This window comes from Cynocephalus volans, chromosome 12, assembly GCF_027409185.1.
Source record: "Cynocephalus volans isolate mCynVol1 chromosome 12, mCynVol1.pri, whole genome shotgun sequence".
NCBI lineage: Eukaryota > Metazoa > Chordata > Mammalia > Dermoptera > Cynocephalidae > Cynocephalus > Cynocephalus volans.
Genome location: NC_084471.1, coordinates 13,793,828 through 13,807,174, shown reverse-complemented (window position 1 = coordinate 13,807,174; position 13,347 = coordinate 13,793,828).

Genomic DNA, 13,347 nt, shown 5'->3' with positions numbered 1-13,347 from the left:
TCACTTCCAGTGGGAGCTGCTCGGAGCCCTGGCCCCAGATACCCTTTGTGACTGCAGGCCAGTGTGTCCTGAAGTCACATCTCCACACCAGGCTGACTCGAGGAGTATGTGGGGTGGGGGTGGAAGAGGACGAGACGGTTCATCAGATGCATCCCCCTGTTGGCAAGCAGACGCATACCTGGTCAAGCCAAGGAGATGAGAAGCAGTTCTGTTTATTCAAATCTAACACAGAGGGTGTGTCCACATTCTCCAGAGGCGACCTGCTGCATGGCTTCCCTGCTTCTAGCATCAGACCCTCCCTCTCTGTATGTGAGCCATTTCCACCAGCTTGTAATCAGAGGTGAGGTAGAATAGGACTTCCTCTTTTATGTTTTCATGTTACTACCTGCTACAAGGGTAGGGGTTGTCTGTTTAGTTCTCTGCTACGCTCCCTGGCACCGAGACCAGTGCCTGGCACAAATACAGTAGGAGCTTAATAAATAACGTTTGAATGAATCAAATTACCATTGTCCCAGAATGAGGCTGTGGAACACATTTGAATGGACGCAGCATCGCCAATGGGTTTTACTTGGTTTTTAAAAAATATTTCTATTTCAGAGTCTGGGGAAGCTTGTTACTTAGAAATTGTGTGAAGGCTTTAGGAAAAAATAATCCTTTTACAATGTGCTATCACCTCCTGATTTGAACACTTTTCAAACGTGAATTTTTTCATTCCAGGTTTTTTGGTTCAGTTCCATGAATACTTATTATTATTAATCATTATTATATAATTATTAATTGAATTCTTACTATAAGCCAGGCTTTGGGCTAAACACTTAACATGTATTGAGTCACTTAATTTTCATGACAATTATATAAGTTGGGCAGTACTACTATTCCCACTTTATAGGTGAGAAAGCTGAGGTACACAGAGGTTAAGTCATTTGCTCAACTTCACATGGATAGTAAGTTCTGAAGCGAGGAGTCAAACCCCAGAGTCTCCATTCCTAATCACAACTAATGCTGCTCTTCAGGACTTCCTTTGCATGCAAGCATCTATCTACAAGGCACTGGTGATTAAAAAATGAATGAGGCCTTCAACAGGTGAATGGTTAAGCAAACTGTGGGACACCCACACCGTGGAATACTACTTGGTAGTACCAATACACGCAATAACCTGAGTGACTCCAGAGTGTAAAAAGGCAATCCCCAAAAGCTACATACCATATGATTTCATTTATACAACGTTCTTGAAAGGATAAAATTATAGAAATGAAGAATAGGGTTAAATAGATTAGGAGATTGAATGGAAGTCTGTGTGGTATAAAAGGGCGACACGAGGCGGATCCTTGTGATGATGAAAATATTCTCTATCTTGACTATATTGATGTTAATATCCTGGTTGTGATATTGAAGAGGAGGTCTAAAAAAAAAAAAAAAAAAAGAAAAACATCGTTTGGTACAATAAGATATAATTAGCTGCCTAGCGGATTGAATCTGTGTGTGTGAAATCAATCTGTGTGTGCGTTTGCATATATAGCACTTAAATGTTTAATTTACTTGCTAACACTTAATTTTTGCAAGATGTTACCATGGAGGGAAACTGGGTAGAGGGTATATAGGATCTCTTTATATTATTTTGTACAACTGCAAAATAAAAAGCTGAATTAAAAAAACAAAGAATGGGGTATGCTCCTGCCCTCAAGGAGCGCATGCCTATGGAATGAGACTGCACATTTCAAGCGTCCTGGTGGTGGTGACAGAGAGGAGCCCAACCTGGCAGGACAGGGAGGGCTTCCAAGGCAGTGGCAGTTGAGCTGAGTGGTCAAGATCATTAGCTGGTCAGAAATGAGAAAAGTCTGAGGCAGGCAGGACGGCACGAGTGAGCGGGTCTTCTTTCCCCCAAAGACATCCCTGGGGCCGAAAGATCTCAGGACATTCATTCCATCGCAAAAATGCGTAATGCAGGCTATTTCCCAACTTGTTCATCAAAATGTTAAGTGACAGACCAAATGATCTCTTTCAATTTTTCTTCAACCTTTGGTGCCTGCTGCTGCTTATCTGGTAAAGAGCCCAATCAGAGAAGCAAATGAATGAAGATTCCGTGGTCAAACATCACACCAGAGAGCAAGCGTCTTTGTCCAGCCTGTCAGGATCATCTTTCACATTCAATTTAGTAAAAAGGCAGATGTTAATGCTTTTCCTGTTAAGAGATTATTTCTTTTTAGAGTGTTTGGGTTTTTTCCTTGTATGCCTAGTTCTGCTTTACATGCAATAACAGCTTAGTGGTGGAAAAGGGGAGAGTGTTGGAGTCAGAGGCCCCTGCACATGCATCTTCATTCCACCACTTACTAGTTAGGGTTGTGACTTTTAGTCTCCCTGAGCCTCAGTCTTCAGATCTCTACAATGATACCCATAATATTCAACGGGCCAGTAATACCAAATTCATTAGGGCTGTGGTGGGAATTAATGAGAGGACATTGGCCAAACAACCTAGTATAGTACCAGATACATAATAGATGATTATAGGTGCTCAATAAGTGATATTCATTATTGTTCATAATTCTAGTTTGTATAAGGTATTAAAGACATCCACACCTTTCACGGCACTGTACAAATAGCCCATGCTACAAATAGCTTTGCTTGTTTCAGCCAGAATAGTCTAGGTTGGGCTGCAGTAACAACAACCCCCACATCTCAGTGATTTGCAGCAAAGATTACTGCTTGCTCAGGCTGCATGTCCATCATGGGCCAGGGGCAGCTCCTGTTGTCTTCCCTCCTGGACATAGGATCATGGAGCCGCCAGTGTCTGGAACATTGCTGGTCGTCATGATAGAGGAAAGAGTTTTATATCATATCAGCATTAAATGCTATGGCTTAGAAACGACACATTATTTCCATTCAAAACTCATCGGCCAGAACTGGTTACACATTCCCATCCAACCATAAGGAGACCAGGAAGAATCATCCCACCAGTCATGTGGGAAGGGGGAAAGCCAGAAGCCTCAGTGACTACCACAGTGCTTTTGAAAACCACTGTCCAGCCTGGAGAGATGGAGGCTCAGCTAGACCGTGGGAGGAAGGTAGGACCCAGAGGGGAACAAGGCTTAGTATGAGGTGTAAGGCTAAGTCAATGTGCAGTGCTGAGGCCAGAGGAACACTGGGCACCTTTCTCATCTGAACCTGGACCCAAACAGACCCCAGACCATTCTGCTCCGCAGGCAAACAAGCCAGTCCTGCTAGAAGGTGGGAGTCACGGGTTCTCAACATGGATGTGAAGCTGTATGAAATCTATGTTTTCCCGGTTGTCCAGTTTATGGGCAAAACAGTCACAAAGCAGTTTTTTTTGGCTCCACCCTCCTCTGTTGGATTCCAGGAACTGTTCAATGCTTCTAATAGTTTTGGGAGCCCCTGGACAGCATTTCTGGAGTGTTCTCAACCTGCCTCCCTTGGCTCCTTTCTGTAGCCAGCCATTTGCTCCTCCCTGCCGGCTTTGTGCATCTCCTGTTACTGCTGACGTCAAAAGCAGCAGCTCTGCCAGCACGGTCCTCCAAGGTCCCCTGGGGCTGCGTATGAGCAGCTCCAACAATGTAGATGCCTGTGCCGACAGTGCCACCTCCTGTCCCTTCTGAGGCTGCTGCGAGCGTCCAGTGCTTCCAACACCCCAGATCTCCTATTGCAGCCCTTGCCAGAGGATTCAGCACGAGTCCTGGCACAGGGACGCCTGAGCAGCTGACACTGTAGTCTGATCAGTTTCCATTCTGACCCCACGCTGGTCTTTTAGGTTCTGGACCTTTGCATAAGTGGGTCTTCTGCCTGGAATACCCTTTCCATTACTTTCTTTCCCATCCTCTTCATCCCTTGGTCAACCTTCAAGACTCCTCTCAAACATCACTTCCTCAGGGAAGCCTTCCTTGACTCCTCAAACATAGTCAAGTCCCCCTGCTACGAGATCTCTCCCCTCGGGGTTGGATTGGTGGGTAATGATGGAGGGTCTGGAAGAGCACCCACAGGTCAGACAGCTGTGTCTGCCTCTGTTCTCCATCTGCATGGATGACGCACACCTCTCTTGTGCCTGGGAGAGTAGACATTTCCTTGCCAATGCAGACCAGTGCTCACTGAGGGCCAGGGAAGGCACACCCACTGAATATTCTAGGCATGAGTTACCCAAGAGGCCCCTCATCCCCCAAGAGCTGGTAGTCAGCCCAGTATTGTTCCTAATAAAAACAACAGAAACAGCAATAATCAGCCACAATGTATATTGACAAAATAAAATTTAAAAAATAAATAAATAAAATAAAATAAAATAAAATAAAAAAACAACAGAAACCAACAAAATCCAGAGGAAACTCAGGAAAAGTACACCCATCCAGGCACACGCAGTTAAATTAGGACCCATTCTTATTAGGGAACACTATGCAGGTGTTGAAACAATGGAGCAAGCATAAAATACAATTAGCAGCCTGTAACACCAAAGTAGAAAACTGGCTGGCTGGTTGTGCACTAAATCTGACCAGACATTGTGTGTCCGGCATGTGCGTGCATGTGTGTGTTTGCATTTGTGTCATTTAAGTATTTATTCGCCAACGTTTAAATTTCAGAAAATGTTGCATCAAATAGTCTAATTCTGGGATCCCGTTAGACATGAGGTAGGAACAGGAGGCCCTCACTCCTACTCCGTAGCTGTCCTGGCTGGATCTGGGTAGACAGCGTGAGTGTCCAGTTCACCGCAGCTCCTGTCTGCCTCTGCGGGGGTCTGGGTTTGCAACCTCTGCTTTCCCCTTACCGCCCCCTCCCCCCCAGCCTGCTGAGGGCCTCCTTCTCCCACCACCACTCAGAACCTCACTAGCTGCTCACAACCCTGGGGGGTGGGGGCGGTGGCCGTGTAGGAGACTAATTCCATCTATCAGGTGAAAAAATAGGCCCAGAGAGAGGAAGTGACTTACCCAGGGTCACACAGTTCTTGGTGGGCAGAGAGAAAGCCAGCTCCAGGCATTTCAACTCTAAACTTTGAAGAAAAAAATGTGATTTTAATAATCCAAAAGTTTCTAAAGTAAGAAATGGGATTCTATCCCATCCCCGACTAATTGTCCCCTACCGCCAGTTGCAGCCTGGTTTGTGTCCTCCTGGGTTTGCCTCTACATCTATACAGAGCTCTAAGCTCACACTTCTGTAGTTATGCTCACATGTCTTCAATTTCATTTTTGATCTTACGATCACAAAGCCGGGGTCATGCCACAGACACCGTTCTGCAACCTGCCTCTCTCACTCCCCACGTCCGGACCATCCTTCCAATTTGGGACACACGGGATGGCCTCTTTATTCTCCCATCACCCCATGGGCCCAAACAGAGGGCCAGGCAAGGGCCAGGGAGGCAGAGTCCTGTGATCCACCTGCCTAGCCTCCTGTCACCGAACCCTGGGCAAGTGACTCCCCTCCCAGGGCCTCAGTTTCCCCACAGGGCCTGGCACAGGGAAGGTGCTCAGAGACAGGAAATGTCTCTGAACCAAACTCTGGGCTCCTTGTATCTCAGAAGAAATCTTCCTTTATCAGACCTCAGCAGCAGCACCCTGGAGGCAGTTCTGACCCAGGCCACTTGCATGGTGTCCCCTAAGCCCATCCCCTTGGGGCCAGGCCTCTGGTCTTTCATGTCCCACCTCCACCTCCTGTGCTTCCTCCAATGTGCCCAGAGAAATGCACTTGCCCCCCAGTTGCTGCCTTCTGGGGTCACCTGGCTATGCCCCAAGTGGTCTGAAAACCCCCGCAGAGCCTGGAGAATCCTTAATCCCCCCCTCCCCCTCCACCCTTCAGGGGCACAAGGATATGGAAAGAGCAGCTTAGGTTTGAATCAAGGCTCTGTGACCTTGAACGAGTTATTTAAAGTCCTGTGTCTTGGTTTCTTCATTTGTCAAATGGGGACAACAATCCTTTCCTCAAAGGATTATTTTGAGAAAGAGGTGAGAGGGAGTCTACGCTCCTCCCTACCCCCCGGGATCACTGACCAATGAGATGCAGCTGTTTTCACCTCTGGTGATGCCATTTGCCAATCCAAGGACCCCTGCTACTGAGTTATAACCAGACCCTGCCTCTAGTATCCATGATACACCCAATGGCAAGCTGAAGTCATGTGGAAGAAATAAGTTGGCCGGGCTCCACCTCCACCTCAGCCGCACCCCTCGGCTGGCCAGCCCAGATCCACCGTCCAGCCTCCTTACCTGCTGGGGTCTCCCAGATGTCACACAGGCTGTCAGTTTCCCTCCCAGTCCTGGCACTAACTAGCTGCATGGCCTTCTTACTTCTCCAGGCTGGGCTCATCTCTGACTGCTCCTCCTGCGCTCCAGCCTCAAACCCCAGCGCATCACTGGCTCTAAGCAGGCGGTCTGGAATATGACAGGTGCTCAGTGAATATGCTGCGTGTGGTTGACTTTTTTGTTTTGTTTTAACTCAGATACCTCTAGTGAAATGATGTCAGTAAAATGTAGGTGTTGGGAAAATATAGGAAAATGGTCAGGACCACTCAGATGTTCAGAATCTTGCCGAGCGCTTGATGTAAATATACACATGTGCCCAGGTGTTCCTTGGTTATTGTCTAATGTAATTGTGTATGTGCACCCAGGTGTCCTGGGTTATGGACTTAAGCATAAAGGACGAGTGGCGCTGATCCACCATGCTGCCCCCACCCCTAGGATGCCCCTGGGGGGGTGGCCGTGGGGAGGCCACTACTGCTGCCGGAGGCTGTTGTTGCCAGGGCCCCCAGGACCCTCTGAGAGGCTGCCACCACCACCAGACCTATAAGCTGCTGCTGCCATTGCTGAGGACTGAGCTCGTGTCATCTGCCAACAGCTGCCGGGATCTTTCCCAATTACCTAGCATGGATCTGCGTGTAAGGGGTCTGGGGACCCAGTCTGTACAATGGGTTTGAAGGGTCTGAGCCCTAGCTCTGACAATACAAATTGAAACTTAGTATAAATAAAATAATGAAAGATTTTGGCTTTAGTTATGATTCGCCTTACTCAACAACTGGCGTAGTTGTGTAGCTTTACAGTGTGTCTCCCCAAAACATTAAAGCTTTGAAGCAAATCTGGGACAAGTTCACACAAACAGCCTTCTTAATATGTGAAGACTTGGCAAAAACTGACAATCTACAGGAGCACGGGACCACCTTTTTCCCTCCATCACCAGCTGTCCTGAATAGCTTCCAGCTGCCCCCTTCTATGTAAGCCGTGGCTGGTTTAGCGGCTCCAAGAACTTCTGAGCTTTCCACAATGTGAAACGCTCGGTGAAGCCACAGGTGCAGGTGAGGACGGTGTGAAGACGTTTCCCGCTGTATTCAATGCTGGTTCATCAGGAAGGCTACACCCTGGATCTGATTTGAATCGTGATGAAAATACTCTATTAAAAGCAAAAGCTCTCCAAGACCTACATCAAGAGTTGGAATCCCTGGGGCTGGCTCGTGGCTCACTTGGGAGAGCGTGGTGCTGACAACACCAAGCCAAGGGTTAAGATTCCCTTACTGGTCATCTTTTTTTTAAAAAAACGAGTTCGAATCCCTGCCAGCCACCAAAAAAAAAAAAAAAGTGCAAAACAGGAATTATACTTTGAAGGTAGAATCAGGAGTTGGCGCTTGAGGAGGCCAACATTGACAGGTTGTGATGTCAGCTTGAAATGCTGGTGGAGGTTTAACTGGGGAGGAATTTTTACCAGGATCTTTGTTTTGGTTAGCAGTCCATTTATGAAACTCCATCGGTTTTGAGGGGTCTTTTCCAGCCTCACTTTCTCATAATCTCTGTTAGTTGTGCTGGATACTTGGGCAGAGCATGAAGCTTCAGGATCTCAGACACGCTGTCAGATCAGAAACAGCTGGGCTGAATTGCTGTTCCTGAACGCCACGCATCTACCTCCCTGCTTCCAGGGCTGTGCCGTTCCCTCTACTGAGAACACTTGATTCCATCACCTGGAAAAATCTAGGGCATCCAAAGCCCAAACCAGATGAAACCTCCGCTGAGAAACCCTCCAGATCCTTCCTGGTGGAGTCGACTGTCACCAGTGTGGTGAATCCCTGGGACTCTGGGGTGCTGTAATCTAGCTACACCCCTTTTTTCTTGTCTGTCTTCCTCTATGAGCATATGGTGACTGGACTGCGGGCTTTTCAAGTGCAGCTGTGTCCCCAATGCCCAGGGCACAACCTGGACGCAAGTAGGCAGAGGTGGATTTTTTTAAATGGAAGTAGAAATTAAAAAGCACTCTTTGGTGGACAATGATGTGTGAATGGACACAGAAGGCCGTAGGAGCCTGTTTACAGGAAACCTGGATTTTCTGCAGCAGCTTATCTCTGCCTGACCACATGTCCTTTCTCTTGAAACAGAGGAAGCCGAGGGAGTGGTGTGTTCCAGCAACCCCTAAGGAAGGAAAACAGCTCCCATTTCCTGCTTGATGGCTGTGGGGAGAAGCGATCAACTTTTGCTGTCTTATTGTGCTGAGCTCTTTAAAAGCAGTTTTGTATTTCTCACATCAACTCTAGGAGGAAGGTCCACATTTTATAAATGAAGGCTCAAAGAGGAGAAAAACTTACCCAAGGTCTCCGAGATACTGAGAGAAATAGAAATACAAAGTTGGCGATTATAACTTTCCTGATTTACCTCCAAGGGTAAGGAGATGGGAGTGGAGCTGGAATACAGAGGCCCAATCTCACCTTCCCCACAAAGGCAGGAGCTCATCAGACGACTCCGGTGGAAACTCTGATGGCAGTTGCCATTCCCAAGGTGTTCTAGTAAATGAAACAAATAAACACAGCCTCCAGATCTTGATATGTATCACTCAGGATTTTTGGTCATAAGCAAAGATACCAGCTCTGGTGTCCGGGAAAAAAAAACAGAAAATTGATTGGAATGATATCCAATCAGCAGGAGGCTGGAGACTCGCTTAGAAAATAAGTATAAACCAAGACAGTAACATGGTGGTCAAAGGCAGGGAGCCCAAAAATCATGCTTTGTAAGGAATGATATGCCCACGTTGCTGTCCCTGCCATCTTGAGATATCATCCCCACTGGTGCAGGACACGGTCACCCCGTTACCATCCCCCTCTTGGGCAGTCCTGCTACTGTCACTGAGAATGGGTTTTGAACACCCTTGGACTTTGCCTCACTCGCTCCGGATTCAGGATCCATGTGGAAGCAGCCAATTTGTCAGCCCAGGTCTAGTGTGGGAGCCCTGCATGCCAGAGTAGGGGTTGGGGAGGAAGAATCTGGCCTCGTTGACATCTTGCAAGGAGCTGGGGCCAGCCTCTCTCTAGGACTACATATGCTGGGAAACCTCCAAACTAGGAAAAGGAGTATGGATGCTGAATGGTTCGCTCTTGTGAACCAAGCCTGTTACATCTAGGGGCCCCAAAAGTTGACATCTTTGATTGCGGAAGGCAGACAACTAACTCCAATTTGCACCTAAATAGAGATAAATGACTGACAACACTGAAAAGACTATGAGGGCTGAATTCAGAGGCTTAAACCAAATCATCAGCCTCTGTCAGATTTTGCTGCCCAACACACAGGCTTCAGCCAGAGCTGGATGGCTTTAGCACCTCTCAAGACTGTTCCTGAGGAACAACAGAGAACATCTCAAATCTACTCTGCTTGGAAGGGAGGTGTCCTCAGGCCAGGATTTATATTGTTTCCTGGGTAACAGCTAAGGGTTTGGCTGGAAGTTCAGCATTCCAGAAGGAATAAATCTGGAGGCTTGGTATTAGACAAAGGTATTTAGGGAAGAGGGATTATAGGTGGAGCCCTCAGAATGAGGCCAGAGGTGGGAAATACTCCTGTCCTGTGTGAAGGTCTCCACTATCACTGAGAATAATCAAGGGCAGAAGACACCCCCTGCGGTTGTGAGACTTCCCCTTCCCCAGGCAGCCTATGGGCTCTGTCACCAAGTGGCTGCTGTGGAAGCTATCTTTAACCACACAACACGTACTGCCCCTCATAAAGATGACTACATGCCACCTAATGCATCTCCACCGCAGAGCGACAGCCTTAGATATCATTGAAATGTCCTGAAGGGGACTCAGTTCTGTGTCAGCTGGGAGGAAATACCTGAGAGGGTGAGGGTTGCTTTATAAGAGGTGTTATGCTCTGAGTCCTTACCCAGTATTTAGTGCACTTCTCTCATAGCCAGAATTTATGGATCTGGACATTAAGAGGTTAAGAAGAGAGTGATTGCTCTATAGTTTTACCTAAGGAGTTACATTCAAGAGTTTTATTTTCAATACCCATGACTCTGGGGCCTCGGGTCTAGAGGGTCTAGAGGTTTTAGCATGGAAGGTGGGCATGCCTCCCTCAGGGCTGACAACAGTGGCTTCTGAATTGATCATCTCTGGCTCCTCAGCTACCTGATACAGCGATAACAATGAGGTTGTTGGGTGGGATATATAATTGATCTCAATTATCAAGAGAAATTCATATTGTAGCTGCACAATAGGGCAGGAGGAATATGAATACAACTTGAGGGATCCCCTAGGATTCCTTCTCGTACAACTATAACAAGTAGTAACAGTTAATGGAAAATTCCACAACCTTACTGAGGCAAGACCACCAAGCAACTCAAGCCCCCAAGAAAGAATTTGCCCAGAGGTAAGAGGAGCATTGAGTGGAGTAACCAGTTAAAGGCTTGTAAGAGCGCCAGCAATGGGGTCAGAGCTGGTCGTACGTAACCTCCACATCACCACTTTATTTCCCATATGTGTGTATAAACACATGCAAAAATATTGAGATAGGAGCCCCCAATGGAGCAAGAAAAAAACTGACATCATGCTGAGGGCCTCCACTCGTGACATAACTTTGCGATGCAGTTGGTGGAGATTATTTGTGAGTATCTGCAGTTGGAGAAGTGGTAAGTGCATTTGCTGTTGTACTTGGGATTGCTGCATTGCTGGTCCAGGCCTTTGGGCTCTCTGTGCGATAGAAATTGACAAGAAGCCAAACAGAGTTGCTGCAAGGTTTTACTGGGGCTTATGCTCGAGCACGAGGGAGACAGCGCAAAGGGAAGTTTCCTCAGGCTGGCTCCCCAAGGGAGAGGTCGGAGAGTATCTTAAAGGGGTTTAGGCAGGAATAGGGTGATGTTTAATTGTGAAGAGGCAGGGATTTCTTGGTACTTGCACACTTGAAGATCATACTTCTTGTGCATGGCATGTCTCATTAGCATGTTAAATCTCCACTCTGGGCATGATTTTTGGTATTATAATGAGGGAAAAAGTCAGTGAAAGGTCAGCATTGGGGTCCATCTTGGTACAGGCCCGTATGGTCCAGATTTCACAGCCGAGTTTCTTCTTTGGGTTAACATTTCTGTATCCGTGTTCCTGCAAGACATTGCTTAAGATCTACACCGTTTAGCTTTTTCCTTATATGGGTATGAGTTAGATTCCTGTGGTTGGGAAACTATTTGCCTCAGCCGTTCACTTCAGGGGTGAGGGGCCAGGATTCAGTCCCTATTCTGTCTCAGTTGGATCCACAATAGGTTCAGGAGAGTCACTCGTGCTTCTATGAGAAAAAGGGTGCGTGTGCGTGTCTGGTAGCCAAGGGGCTGACTATGTAGTAGGCACAAGTTCAGGTGGCTGCTTGACTGGGGACTTCCCCGTAAGAGTTTGTCTCTGCTACCCATCCCCCTTCTGATCCCATGGCCTGACTGATTGGTCCACGAGTGCAGTCACCTGATCCAGCTCTTTTGTCTCCTGGGTTGAAGTTTTAATCAGAGATACTAGGACTCATGTTGTTTGGACCAAGCCATCTGATGGCAGAGCCCTCGAAAGGCAGACCGTAGGTCCTGATGTTGGACCTGCCCTGGTCCCTGTCTTTCCTGAATTGTGCAGATTCTGTTCTTTCTTCCATCCTCTGAATTGCCCTAGTTCCCTTCCAATGGATTTCCTTTTTTGTTTATGTCAGCCAGACTCCGTTTCTGATGTTTGCAACCAAAAGAATCTCAACTGGTACAAACATCACCCTAGAATTACATCAAATGCACAGTTAGCACAAAGGAATTTCAACTCAGGGTTCAGGGAGAAAAGGGTTGATGGATTACTGAATAACTCAACTACTCAGTGCTTGGAAAACTCAATGCTCAAGAGAAATCTATGAAAGAATGTGAATTTTCCAAAAATTGATGAAAAATTGACCAAAAAGTGCAAAGGTGATCAGGCAAGTGGGCAGCCATGGCTCTGTTGACTTCTTCAGGAAGAAATGGAAGAGTTGATGGAAGGCCTCGGGGAAACATTGGCTGACAGAGAGCTAGAGGGACTGGGAAAAGCCTCTGCAGGACTATATATACCAAAGGACTTAGTAGGCACTGGATGCACTTTGTGAGTGCCTTAGGAGATTTTCTGGGATGGTTTTGCACATCTGTGTCTCTTGCTCTTCCTCTGGGCTCGTTGTGGCACCCACATGTTTCGCAACATGGAAATACAGAGAACTAATGCCCGTTGGGGCAAGCCCAGGAGGGAGAGAGTAATGGGTAACTGCTTCCTTCTCTCTTCCCTAGGGAGGAAGATTCTGAGGACATTCCTTGAATGCTCCTCGGGTCCTGGCAGACTCAGTCACCCACAGGGGTGACCAAATCAAGAACACGTCCTTGTACTGACTTCCCTCCTTCCCTGCATCACTCCCCCCAGTCCCTCAGCCCTGCTTCCAGAATCACTTCCCAAATAAACTCCCTGCACAAGCCCTGCCTCTGGCTCTGCCTTCAGGGGACCCCATGCTAGAACAAGCGACTTTAAGCAGCATGCAGGCTTGGGGCTTTTGTGCTAAGAGTAATGGGAACCATCGAAGAGTTGGAAGCGGGTGTTTGATCAAATCTATATTCTTAAGGGCCAATCTGGCCCAGTGTGGAGAATGGGCAGGGGCAGGGGCGGAGCCACAGAAAGACCATTCTGGAAGCTTGCAGGAGTCTAGGTGAGACGCGAGGACAGATTGGATGGGGATGTTTGCTGTCTGGCTGTCTGTCTGTCCCTCTACCGCTGAACCTCGTTCACATCAGCACACAGGCTCTTCTCTTCCTCATCAGCCTCCTGTGCGTGTGTCAATCCCGGGCCCTACCCACTAGATGGGGACACACCCAGACGTGCACAAGCTCTGCCTGGGTGTCCCAGTAGGGCCTGCAGGTGCCGGGTCTGAGGGAAAGGACAGGTTTGAGAGTGAGCCCGGTGAGTGAGCAGGAGGGGCAATGGAGGACTGTCTCCCTGAGATCCTGGGAGGAGGTTCAAGAGGAAGGGAAGTCAGGTGTGTGGAGCCCAGGTGAGCCACTCCGTCAACACAACAAAGGTTCAGTGTATCAGAAAATATTTATTGAACCAAAGTCAGAACACAGGATGGGGAGTGCCAGATGGATCTG